Source organism: Staurois parvus, unplaced genomic scaffold (assembly GCF_062004578.1).
Source record: "Staurois parvus isolate SC_StPar_1 unplaced genomic scaffold, SC_StPar_1.0 ptg000132l, whole genome shotgun sequence".
Classification (NCBI taxonomy): domain Eukaryota; kingdom Metazoa; phylum Chordata; class Amphibia; order Anura; family Ranidae; genus Staurois; species Staurois parvus.
Genome location: NW_028317928.1, coordinates 3,407,077 through 3,421,181, shown reverse-complemented (window position 1 = coordinate 3,421,181; position 14,105 = coordinate 3,407,077).

Genomic DNA, 14,105 nt, shown 5'->3' with positions numbered 1-14,105 from the left:
AATGGGACTACAGCATACCTCAGGTTTCCAGAAGATATGAAAAATTTTTGTGACAGTTTAAAAATTCAAAGAATGGAAATCCCTGGCTGGGAAGAAGAACAATGGGAAAATAGAGCGAAGAGAAAAGAGGACTGGCAATATGTGGGGGGGAGGAGGTGGAGGGGAGGGGGGGAGAGGGATGGAAATAGTTTTTTTCCTTTTTTTTTTCTCTTTCTTTTCTCTTCTTCTCTCCTCTATCTCCTTCTATCCCCACTCTATCGCCCTCGTTTTTGATTTTTTTTTTTCCTGTGCCTGTGATAAATCCAGGTGGGGCCTGGGAGGTTATGGGGAGGTTAGACAAGGGGAAAGTCGTCCATGGACGGAGTCTTAGCCCAAGGACCAAATCAAAAGTGGACTTTTTAATCCATAAATGATTAGTAGGCAAATGTTAGGCCTAAAAAGAGGGGAGAGGGGGGAGGGAGGGGGCTGGAAGGTTGAAAGGGTGGGAAATGGGAGAGGGGGGTTGTTTTTCCTGCAAGATAAAAGACGATATAAAAGCAAGTGAGAAGGGAGAAGGAGAGAGAAATGAAAAATATAGATGGAGGAGAAAAGAGGAAATTTAAGGAAGATGGAAGAGATTCAGTTTATAACATATAATATAAATGGGTTGAACTGCCCCGGGAAAAGATATAGATTATTTAAAGAATTACACCATAGAGATGCCTCAGTGATATTTCTACAGGAGACACATCTTGAGATAAGTTCAAATGTTAGGCTGAGGTCTAGAAAACACCCAACATGGTACTATGCAGATTCCCCGGTTAAAAGAGCAAAAGGGGTAGCAATAGGTTTGGCAAAGAACATTAGGTTTGAGTTGGAAGATAGAAAAACAGATCCAGATGGGAGATTTTTGTTTTTAAGGGGCAAGTTACAGGAGATCGAGTGTACACTGGCCAATATCTACTGTCCTAATAAAAAACCGGAGGAGTATCTGAAAAAAGTGTTGAGGAAGTTGATGGACTTTAAAAAAGGACGTTTGATCCTGGCAGGGGACTTTAACTTTTGTATGGACCCACAAAGGGACGCCACCTCCCATATAAAGACAGAAGGAAGTAGGGCCCTGAAATTATTGAAAAAAGAATTACACATAAGTCAATTGGTAGATGCCTGGAGAATTACACACGCGCAAGATAGAGATTATACTTTTTTCTCAAATATGCATAAGAGATATTCAAGACTAGATCATATATTAATAGAACATCAATTAATTGACCACCTGACCCAGGTAGAAATAGAGACAATATCTTTATCAGATCACGCTCCAGTTATTATGAAAATGGAATGGGGGAGGAGGAAAATCGGAGGGCTGGGATGGAAATTGAATAAGACACTTTTAGTGGAAAAGGAAATAGCTCAGAAAATAGGGGAGGAGATCGAACGCTTTTTTAAGGAGAATGAGACAGGGGAGGTGTCAACGGCCACAGTGTGGGAGTCTCACAAAGCTTATATAAGAGGAATATTAATGGCGATTGGGGCAAGAAAGAAAAAAGAAAGAAGGGAGAAAATGAATGAGCTCTTAGAAGAAATAGGTAAATTAGAACAAATACATAGGAATAGAATAACAAAAGAAATAGAGCTGAAGTTAAAAAAACAGAAAGAAGAATTGAAAGAAATGATAGAAGAGGAGAGGAGAAAAGTATATAATAGAGTTTTAAGTGAGAGATATAGATGGGGAGAAAGACCTGGAAAGTATCTGATGAGAGCCCTGAGGAAAAAGAAAAATAGAAATTATATAGAAAAAATAAAAGATGCTAAAGGAAACATGAAACACTCAAATAAAGATATCATCAAAGCCTTTATAGAATATTACAGGAAACTGTACAATATAAGCCCCTTGGAAGGTTCAGAAACTATAGACAGTGAGAAGAACCAGAAAAGAAAGAAATATTTGGAAATGGCTGGGTTACTAAAATTAAGTGAGGATCAACTAAACTCCCTAGATGCAGATATCTCACAGGAAGAAATAAAATTAGCATTGAAGGGGACAGTGTCGGGGAAAAGTCCAGGACCAGATGGTTATACAGTGAGATACTATAAAAAATTTAGTGAAATCTTAGTACCAAAACTCAAAAACTACATGAATGCACTAGGTGGAGAGATGGAAGTAAGAAGAGAATCATTACAAGCCCAACTCGTGCTCATTCAAAAAGAGGGAAAAGATCCCTCTCAGTGTTTGAGCTATAGACTATTTCACTACTGAACACAGACACTAAGTTGTATGCAAAGGTCCTAGCAAATGGATGCCTGGATGGATACATGAGGATCAGGTGGGCTTTGTTCCAGGGAGGGAGGGAAAAGACAATGGGGTACGATCATTGATGCTAATCCAAAAGAGTAAAAAGGGAAAAGAACCGGTGGTACTACTGTCTATAGACGCTGAAAAAGCGTTTGATAGGGTGAACTGGAGATTCATGATGGATACTCTGGAAGCCTTGGGAATCGGGCCTAGGATGAGAGAGTGGATAGGAAAGTTGTACAGATACCCCTCGGTGGTTATTGGGGTAAACGGGGGGAGGTCAGAACCCATTGAGATGTCAAATGGAACAAGACAGGGATGCCCATTGTCCCCATTGCTGTATGTTATATCACTAGAACCACTATTGTCAACAATAAGGCTGAATAGAGACGTAAAGGGAATCCTGATAGGAGATACAGAACATAAAGTTACTGCTTTCGCAGACGACTTGTTGTTCTATGTAGGAAATCCCAGGATAACACTTCCAAACTTAATGAAGTCACTAAAGGAGTATGGAGAACTATCAAATTTAAAGATAAATCCAACAAAAACGGAGATTTTAAATATAAACATCTTAAAAAACAAAAAAGAAAAGATACAAAAGGAATTTCCCTTTAAATGGAAAGACAGGGATATAAAATATCTAGGAGTAAAACTTACAGCCTCACACAAACATCTATATAAACTAAACTATATTTCATTTATTAATGAGATTAGAGACGAGTTAAGAAGATAGGAGGGAGGAACCCCGACATGGATGGGCCGTATTAATCTGGTAAAAATGGTAATAGTACCAAAAATTATATATAGATATCAAATGATCCCAATTAAACTCCCAGAGATTTTCTTTAAAATAATTAAGAAATTGATAACAAGATACATATGGAGGAATAAAAAACCAAGACTGTCATACGAACTGTTAAGTAGGAGGAAAGAAAGAGGGGGTTTAGGGCTCCCAGACTTTAAAAGATATTACAAAGCGGTAATATTGGCAAGAACCATAGATTGGATATTTAATTATAAAAAAAGCTGGGTGAGAATAGAGAATGAACTCAGCGGAATAGACTTGGGAAGAATGATATGGGTGCCAACACAGTATAGGGGTTTAAATGATAATGTAAATACATACACTTTGAATGTTTTAAAGATTTGGGATAATTTACACAGAAGTATGAAATGGACTTTTAATTCCACACTGATTCCACTAAAAAACACAGAGTTTTTTCCCCCAGGCAGAGAAGAAATAGGAGGGAAGTGGTTTAAAAAAGATAAGGTGCAATTAGGAGATATTTTGGTGGGAGATGAAATAGGAGCATTTGGCGAATTGAAAAAAAAAGAGGGAGAGATTTTCACTAAATTAGACGAATGGCGGTATTTCCAATTGAGGTGTTTTGTTGGAAGTTTGCCAAGAACTTTAAGGACAAGAGACAATTGGAACTTGTTCGAAAAGATATTGGGAACACAAGGTGATGGGAAACACGGGATTGCTAGAGTTTATAAAATACTCACTGAACTAGACGCAAACACAAAGCCAACATATATAACAAAATGGGAAATGGATATGGGAGTTGTGATAGATGAGGAAAAGCAGAGGAGAATGTATAGATTAACTCACGAAAATGTCTCTATGAGAGAAGTAGAGATGAACTATAAGTGTTTGACAAGATGGCACATTTCACCAACAGTAGAAAATAAGATGTGTGGAGAGAGCACACCGTTGTGTTGGAGGGGATGTGGAGAAATAGGCACAATATACCATATATGGTGGGGATGCCCAAAAATCCAGATATTCTGGAAAACAATAATCCACTTAATAAGAAAATTGACAGAAATAGACATAAATCTAGATCCAGAAGTATGTATTTTGCATATCACGGATATAACGGTAAATAAATATAAAAAATCAGGGATATGGTACTATATAAATGCTGCAAAAGCCCTGATACCCAAGTTCTGGCGGCAAATAGAGGCACCAAAGGAAGAGGACTGGATTGAAAGAGTCGAGCAGATTAAAAAGATGGAAAGGTTGTGCCATACCCAAGAAGATAAGATGGAGGCTTACTATGGGAAATGGGAGAACTGGGAAAAAGCTAGATTATATATGAAGTATAGGAAAGAATAAAGAAAACAACAGAAAAATTTCACTTGCTGATATAAGAAGACGCAGAGAAAAGGTAGAATAGGCAGAGGGGATATGGGGTGGGGGGTGGAGGTGGGTGGGAAAGGTAGCATAGAGTATATAAAGTAGAAACGTTGATTAATATAATATTATAGAATATATTTTTATATATATATATATATATTTATATTGTGATGATGAAATGTAATTAAAATGGAAAATTAATAAATATTTAAATTATAAAAAAAAGGCTGTTGTGAATAGCCCTGTACCATGTGATCTCTGTGATCATTCACAAGATTTCACATGTAGTAAGCAATAATGTCAGAAGTGACATCTTCCTTACTACTATGTATGTGATCACTGATTGGCCAATCAGTGATCACATGATTGGGACCTCACACAGAGGTCCCGTACAGTGATTGGTGTTCTGCTGTGTCCGGAGGACATAGCGGGCACCGGATTGCGGTGCCGTGCGCTCCCAGGGAGTTTGCACAGGCTAAAATGGCTGGCGCCATTTCTGAACGGCAACCCGCTCCTGCACTGCTCCCTTCCAGCTGTTTATATACATGGGCTTGACGGGAAGTGGTTAAAGTGACACTTTATAAAGAGTTTTGAACAGATAAAATACTTTTTTAAACTTTTTTCTGACCTCTGGAATGGATTCATTGGTTTTCAATGCATTCCTATGGGAAACCGCGTTTCGGTTTACGAATTTTTCACAATACGAAAAGTCCCTCAGAACTAATTAAATTCATAAACCGAGGTACACCTGTATATACAAAAGAGGACTCTATCTGACCTTTGGTTGAGCTTTAGGTAAGGTCCTTGCTGAGAGCAGATTGATGACTTCTCCTTGTACCTAGAACCAACATTAGCAGTAAAGTTGAGCAAAGTTGAGTTGAGTAGCTGTGCAAACTGGAGCTCTTCAGAACACTGGGCAGTGTTCCCTGACTCCAGCACATCAGAGGGGGTTAGCAGCAACAGTCTATGACGGGGGTCACCAAACTACGGCCCTCCAGCTGTTAAAGTACTACAAGTCCCATCATGCCTCTGACAGCCACAGGCAAGACTCCCAGAGGCAGAGTCTTGCAAGGAATCGTGGGACTTGCAGTTCCTCGACACCTGGAGGGCTGTAGTTAGGAGACCTCTGGTCTATGAGATCCTTAACTCACAAGGCCCCAAAGAACAGCCGACAACCTCTCCTCCATGATTCCATATCATTGATAGACAGTTCTCCAGGGTCACGCTTGTCATGGAAATTTTGTATTGTTGGTCGAACTTTAAATGTGTCATATATGAGTGTTATTCATATGTCTCTCGTGTGGCTTAATTAAAGCTCTGAAGGCTGCAATTGGGCCATGCGCATGTACAATGTATGTATTACAGTACTCAGCTCGGTAATGGATGAGATGGCCGATCTGCGCTTATAGACCGGCGTGTATACCACCATGGCATTCGATGCAAATGCCGCTGGCAGTAGACCGCGGGCCTGTATCCACATATCAGCAGCATAGTACCACATGGACTCCGTGCCGCAAGGCGCCAAGCGGTACGAACTCCCCGTGTAGGCTTATGCATATCTTACAACCCATTACCAATCTTAACTGTATCCGGATGGATGTGTTTTAATAAAGATCGTATCGGGCCCATCCAGACTGATATTTCTAGGGAATGCTTGTACAGAGAATGAACATGCTGCTAGGAGCTGGGAAATATGCTCTCCATAGAGGGCTCATGGGGGGAAGGGGAGGAGGTATGCTCTCCATAGAGGGCTCATGGGAGGAAGGGGAGGAGATATGCTCTCCACAGAGGGCTCATGGGGGGAAGGGGAGGAAGTCTGCTGACCTCAGAAGGCTCATGGGGGAGGACCAGTGACAGATAATAGGAAAGGCTATGCTCCAATCGGAATGTACATCCTGTGTATAGGCACTCCCCATTGCATTGTTCTGTGGGAGGGATTTGACCTTATTCATGTGGGGGGGCGTGTGTGTATTTGTAATAAAACCAGAGGGGAGAATGAAAACTTTCCTTATGTGAATTCAACCATCAACCTGAAGGTGTCGTGTGATCATTTCCAGGTATAAGGAGCTCCAATTCCCCACATTTCAACAGAAGCTAAAGTAGTTGGATAGGCAGGAATCGTGTAGTTTAGCTGCAGTCGTGGTAAGCGAGATTCGCACAGCTTTATGGGGGATTTCTGCGCATCCAACTGCGAGTACTCACGGTAAGGAGAAATTCGTTAAAGCGAATTTCCAAGACAGTTTGGTGAGCCTGGTGGATACTAACGCGTATTCTGGGATAGCTAACCGAGCACGAGGGGGGAATGTGCCATCATGAACTAGCAAAAAGTATGCCGGCACATTTCAGGTCTCTCTGCCATTAAGAGGATCGCTATTTGCGTGTTCGTGTGGCTGATTTCGCTCTCTGTTAGCTAACAAGAATTACCGCTTAGCAAGGACCTATTTTGTCCTAAAATCTTGATTTGTGGGTGAAAGACAAGGGTTTGTCACTGCGGAGAGCAGCAGAGGGGTGGGTTTGGTTGGCTGGATTTGGTCAAGTTTAAAAATTTTCCAACCAAAAATTAAACGGGTATATGTTTTAGCGGGTAAAAGTTGTTGCATAGTGTTAGGTAAGTATTTGCGGGTTGTAGGTACTGTGGTGATTGCTCTACCCCCCTCCACGTGAGGTAATTTTTACAGCGCTGAAACGTTTAGGTTAATTGTTAACTGTTGTAAGATCTTTGTGTGTATGTAGTCTGTGCAATGTTTTGTGGTACTACTGCTCCCAGCAAGCATGCAGCAGGGGGTCCTTTCTGTTACATGTGCATGTTAGTGTGATATGTTGGTGTTTTATGTCTGTTCTGTGATTATACCAAATTGTGTTGTATGTGTGCTGCATATTGTTGTGTAATTGTCCAGTGTATGTTCTGTCCAAAAGTCTGTTTTATGTAAGAGGTTAGAGGCAATTTTGAGGCTAGTGTTCCCATGTTCTTTACCTGTTGGTGGCCATTTTGTTGACTACCACATGTGCTTTACCTGTTGGTGGCCATTTTGTTGACTACCACATGTGCTTTACCTGTTGGTGGACATTTTGTTGACTACCACATGTGCTTTACCTGTTGGTGGCCATTTTGTTGACTACCACATGTGCAGTAATCTCTATGCAATGTGCATGAAGTTTCCTATATGCATTTGACCCATTTTGTGTTTTTAATCCAAATTTTTACAGTTTAAGTTGTTTGCTTTTAGCTTTAAATTTGCATATTGCCAGCCAATTTAAAGTATGTTAAGCGAGTTTTTCCCTCACGTGTTCCACATTTAGTGAACGCGGTGAAGTCTGGGTTTTTGCACATAGATTTCTTGTATAGTGATTATGTTTTTCTTGTGTTTTTCCTGTTAAAATTAGTTCCTTATTGTAAAGCGGGTTTGTTTTAAAGCTGCTGCGTTGCGTGTTTCGCATCCAGCAGACTTTTTGTGTAAACGGTTTTAGGTGGTTGCAGCGAAGATTGCGTGTGTAACGTGGATCGTTTAGCGGTGCTGGTATGAGTGATTTTTGCATCAGCAACAAGGTTACTTTTGGCGCAGTTTTTCGGTTTACCTCCGTGTAATTGTTTTACTGTGAAATGTCCCGTGTTTTTCATAAGGATCCACTTTGTCCTTTTTAACGGTTTTTCAGGTTGAAAAGGGGTTTTTTTCTTTACACAAATTTCCTAAAGGTCAGTTAGCAGGTTTCCGGCCAACCAGTGACCCCTAAGTAACATCCAAGAACCCCTCTTTTTGTTTTGACTTGTGTTAGCTACTGTGTGCAGGGAGAGAAAAGCCACTTTCATCATTGTGCGGTGTGGCCTGCCAAACACAGTGGGTGATGAGAACCACATAAATTACGCTGTGCGAGTGGGCGGTCCAGGGAAGTGTAACGCTTAGCCTGGTTACCACAAACACTTCGGGTGGTCAGGATCACATAAATTGCGCTGTGGGAGTGGGAGGTGTGCTCTCAGTCTGACCGCCACTTGATGCGCTTCGGGTGATCGATAAGAATCACATAAATTACGCTGTGCTGGGAAAGTGGTGGAATCAGGCCTCTCGGTAGGATCCCACCGAGTGCTCCAGGGGGTAAACAGGTACCCGGACGCGGGATATATACCAGTGACTAGTCACGATGGGCAGTAGTCAGTCCATGCAGAGAGAGGGGGAACCAGCTTCAGGGTAAGGACAGCTGCACAACTGATGAAGGTGAGTTTGGGGGGAAAGTCTACAGAACCCCTCAAAAGGTGGAATAAATGGTCGAAGGGTACCAGATGGGAAATTCCTCGGGAAGGTACATTTGACGCATGGAGGTGGGAAAAATTCATCTCTGAATTTGAACCACGGATGCAGGCGTCAGAACTAGAGATGGCTTCACAGGTCAATCCAATTAGGGAAGCAGGGCATACATAAACTGGTGTCTGTCCGGAAGAACCAGGTGATGTATACCTGGCCTCCAGAGGGAATAAAACAGGATGATCCGGTGTCAGAGGTGGAGGAAGCTCTTTCAGGGCTGACTTTACTAAGGCAGGCAGGATCAGGGTCTGCTGGGGTTCCCAAACAACCAACAGTGGCTGAGATAAGTATAACTGCACCTGTCTCTTCTGCTAGTGACGTCACTCTTGACGTACCTTCCGTGTCTTCTGTCTCTATGCCTCAGCCTCTAACTCTACCTCTCCCTTCTCCCTGCTTCACCCCAGCTCCTTCTGTTTCCAACTATGAAGCCTACTCAACAACCGATTTGCAGACTATCTGTGAATCAAGGGGAATAGACACCCGGTTAAGAAACAGGGCGGATTGCATCAAAGCGCTACGAGCCACTGATCAGACCCCTGCCATACCCTGATCTGAGGGACCTCAAACCTGAAGGTGCAGTAAGCAAGGTGGTTAATCTAAGCCCACCGATGAAGCTGGGCCAGCCCTTACACTCTTCACGGACCGAGGCCTATCCAGTCAGGGTGCAGCAATTTGAAAGGTCCTCCCAATGCACAGGGGGAGCGGACTTTAGGGGAACGGGTAGTTTGGCATGTCCCCTTCACCCCGGCAGAGATCCGCACTATTCTGGCTGAGCTCCCGGACTATCGAGTCAATCCGAGAGGATTTGCTCGAATGTTTGGACAAAACCAGTTCAGCTATGGTATGAGTGGGTCAGATTGTGCACAGATCCTGCGGGCGAAGGTGGGCATGGAAGTGGCCAGTACAGTGATTGCAGGGTGCTCTATAACCACGCATGAGGAGATGACTTCAGGGGGCAAAGAGTTCTGTGCACAGCTAAAGGCAAAGCTTCCAGAAATGTATGGTGCTACCTCTACTACGGACATGATGAAGCTCACCCAGGGTCCTAATGAGGAAAGCGCCTGCTTCTGGCGCCGTCTCAAACAGACGGCACTGGATGCGGATCTGGAAGTTGGACCTGATGCTCCAACTGAAGGGGTAAAGGTGACCGCGACGCACATTCTGTTGCGGGCCAAATTTTTGGAAGGCATCGATACTAAAATTCGGGAAAGGCTGGTTCTGGCCCGACCCGAATATAATGAGATGTCTATCCCTGCTATCCTTTCCACTCTTGCGGCAATAGAGAGGGAAATGGATAGAAGAAAACAGGACAAGGCCAAAGTTCTTATGTCCCAGACCCCACACGAAAAACCAAGGGATCTGGGTCACAGGAAGGATAGGCCCCCACCCAGGTGCTTCCAGTGCCACCAAACGGGGCACATGAGGAGGTGCTGTCCCCAATTACCTAAAGGTCGGTGGCAGTTCATTCCTGATGAGTCCTCCGCCCCTGTGACCACCATGGTAAGTAACTCCTATGAATTCTCATAGGAAGTTGACAAATCGGTGTCGGCCCAGATCCATCTTTTTCTAGAGGAATTAAAATATCCCCTCCCTTGCCTCACCGACACCAGTGCAGCAAGAACGGTCTTGCGAAAAAAGGACATCCAAGGCAAGGTACCCCTCTCAGGGGAAAGCCCTCCTAACCCCTACTAACCTCACTATCAAACGATGCACTATTCTTAACCCAGCTTCTCTTCTTCCTGTGTCGGAAGATGAGAAGGGGGGGAGGACAGCAATGACAGTGCTGAATTTTGCAACACGACTAACAATACTAACACCTCTTCTGCTAACATGTCTTCTTTGTCCACTACTAACCTCTCTTCCAAAGGACACGACTGCATTTCTTTGGTGGAACTGGAGTCAGCGACGACACACCCCATATCACCCCGAGAGTAGCGGTAAGGTTGAACGTCTTAACGGAATCCTTAAAAACAGGATCTCCAACATCATGGCCGATACCCAAAAACCTTGGCCTGAGTGTCTCCCCATTGCCCCCTATTCCATGCGGAATGCCCCTCGGCAACCACATGGGCTGTCACCCTACGAGGTGTTGTTTGGGGGACCTCCCAAAACAGGGTTGTACTTTCCTCAACAGTTGTCGTCTTTGCATTCACAGCTTACAGGTTACGTGCAATCTCTGCAACGGGAGCTGCAGAAGATACACCAACGGGTTCGCGAATCGCTCCCCGATCCAAATGCAATAACAGGTGTTCTTTCTATTGAGCCAGGTGATTGGGTCGTCCTAAAGAAACATCAAAGAACCGGACTCCAGCCACGGTTCACCGGACCATACCAAGTCCAGCTGACGACACCTACCTCACTCAAGCTCGAGGGACAAGACAACTGGGTGCACGCAAGCCACTGCAAGAAGCTTTTCAGCTACACCAGAGAATGAGGGGTGTCATTTTCCTTTTTATTTTTGTTTGTATGTCTTACATGTGTGTGAACGGAGGAAAAGACGGCAGATACCCCAACCTTTTATTTAAAATGCATCTGCATTTAGCCAGAACCGCCAACAAAACCAACTGTTGGGTATGCTCTAAGCCCCCACCCAGTCATCACATGTCCGCAATGGCCGCTGTTCATGCCCTATATGACATCCGCGTCGGCATGAAAAAGCAAGGGACCCCTGGTCAGCCCCCATGTAGACATTTGTCTGTAGAACTTAATGACACATTTTTAGCAGGTAACATCAGTTTTAGCACCAATATTAGCTCTAGCTCCTGTAGGGCACTCACCAGTCCATTATGGGTAACTGGACAGCTAGGCAGCCCTCAGGTGTGCTTTAACATCAGCTTTGGCACAGGTAACAAGTTTGTTGGGACTACCACCTGCGAGGGAGGTATAACTGTCAATCTGACTAACCAGACTTCCCTTCTGAGTAACCACACTGACCGACCAGACCACGTGTGTTGGAAGGACGGATGTGATGTGCAGACTGAGGGAGCAATCCCCCAGTCTGTGCAACTGTTGCTCAGTGCCAGAGGCCGAACGAGGAACTCCTCCTGCTCTGCTCTGACAGGTCCATACTATTTTCTGTGTGGTTCGGCAGCCTATAGAACATTTCCCCAGAACGCGAAAGGTTTGTGTGCCCTCATAAAGCTAGTCCCAGCATCCTATGTAGTGATGGATCATGAAGAGTTGATGGTCCACAAGAAGGTAAGGATGGCAGGGAGAGTTCACAGGGAGCTGTTCTCTGAGGGCGACCAGGCATGGGCTTGGTTCCCCTCATGGACAGGATGGGGAATAGAACTTATGAAGCGCCTGAACAATTTTTCTGTCATCGTGGATAGTATGTTCCACGAGACCGTAGAGGCTGTCAGAGAAATTGCCCAAGAACAACGGCAGATGGGAATTTTAGTGCTTCAGGAGAAGATGGCCCTTGATTATCTTTTAGCCGCCAAAGGGGGGTTCTGTGAGTTCATCGGAGAGGATTGTTGTACTTGGATAGAAGACACCGATGACAAGGTCCAGGCCCATATGGACAAAGTTAGTGAACTACAGGGAAAAGCTAGAGCTATAGCTAGTGAGGGTTGGAATCCGTTGAAGGGTTTGGGAGGATTGGGAGATCTCCTGTTCTCCATCGGATCTTGGTTGAAGGAAGTGGGAGTGTATGTCCTGATGCTTCTCTTTTTCCTCTGCCTCTTATATGCCGCGGTGAGATGTTCCTGTTGCCTCATCGACCGTGTAAGCCAAGCTCGGGCAGACGACCACATCTCCATGCCCGCTCCTGGGATTCCACTCCAACCACTGATCGGAGGAAGACCTCACCAACCAACCACCTTCTCTACAGATTACGTCCTGGCTTCCCTCTAATTTATCTCCCTGAAGACCACATTCTCCAAGACCTCCAAGCAAGCTTCAAGCCTCATCATGGTTTGTGTCTGCGATTTGGAAAACTGTCTGGGTCGAGACCAGCCTTGTGTGGCCCCGTCTGCAGGGGTAATTTGAGAATCTGCTGCTGGATCTCCCCAGACCACCGTGGGATCACAAGCCTTATTCATACCACAAGTCTGTTTGTGGTTTCTGCAAGAGCCTTCCTGTAGTGAAGGTTCCAACGCTCTTGAGATCATTGCTTCAATCAAGCCTGTTTGCGTCGAGTCTGCGTCGGGTCTTGTTGTTTCAGGTACCCCGTGGAGCTTTATTCTCAGGGACAACTACAGGAACTCTTTGAGGTTTTGAGACTACACCCATCAAGCTGAAGAAGATCAAGAAGGGACACGAGGAGAATATGATAAAACAGGAGGGAATGTCATGGAAATTTTGTATTGTTGGTCGAACTTTAAATGTGTCATATATGAGTGTTATTCATATGTCTCTCGTGTGGCTTAATTAAAGCTCTGAAGGCTGCAATTGGGCCATGCGCATGTACAATGTATGTATTACAGTACTCAGCTCGGTAATGGATGAGATGGCGGATCTGCGCTTATAGACCGGCGTGTATACCACCACGGCATTCGATGCGAATGCCGCTGGCAGTAGACCGCGGGCCTGTATCCACATATCAGCAGCATAGTACCACATGGACTCCGTGCCGCAAGGCGCCAAGCGGTACGAACTCCCCGTGTAGGCTTATGCATATCTTACAACCCATTACCAATCTGAACTGTATCCGGATGGATGTGTTTTAATAAAGATCGTATCGGGCCCATCCAGGTACAGACTGATATTTCTAGGGAATGCTTGTACAGAGAATGAACATACTGCTAGGAGCTGGGAAATATGCTCTCCATAGAGGGCTCATGGGGGGAAGGGGAGGAGATATGCTCTCCATAGAGGGCTCATGGGAGGAAGGGGAGGAGATATGCTCTCCACAGAGGGCTCATGGGGGGAAGGGGAGGAAGTCTGCTGACCTCAGAAGGCTCATGGGGGAGGACCAGTGACAGATAATAGGAAAGGCTATGCTCCAATCGGAATGTACATCCTGTGTATAGGCACTCCCCATTGCATTGTTCTGTGGGAGGGATTTGACCTTATTCATGTGGGGGGGCGTGTGTGTATTTGTAATAAAACCAGAGGGGAGAATGAAAACTTTCCTTATGTGAATTCAACCATCAACCTGAAGGTGTCGTGTGATCATTTCCAGGTATAAGGAGCTCCAATTCCCCACATTTCAACAGAAGCTAAAGTAGTTGGATGGGCAGGAATCGTGTAGTTTAGCTGCAGTCGTGGTAAGCGAGATTCGCACAGCTTTATGGGGGATTTCTGCGCATCCAACTGCGAGTACTCACGGTAAGGAGAAATTCGTTAAAGCGAATTTCCAAGACACGCTCTTCAGGCCTTCAGGTCACCCACCTGAGGCCGCATGGCAGCAGGTGCCTGGGAGGACAGCATGTCCTCTGCCAGGCTG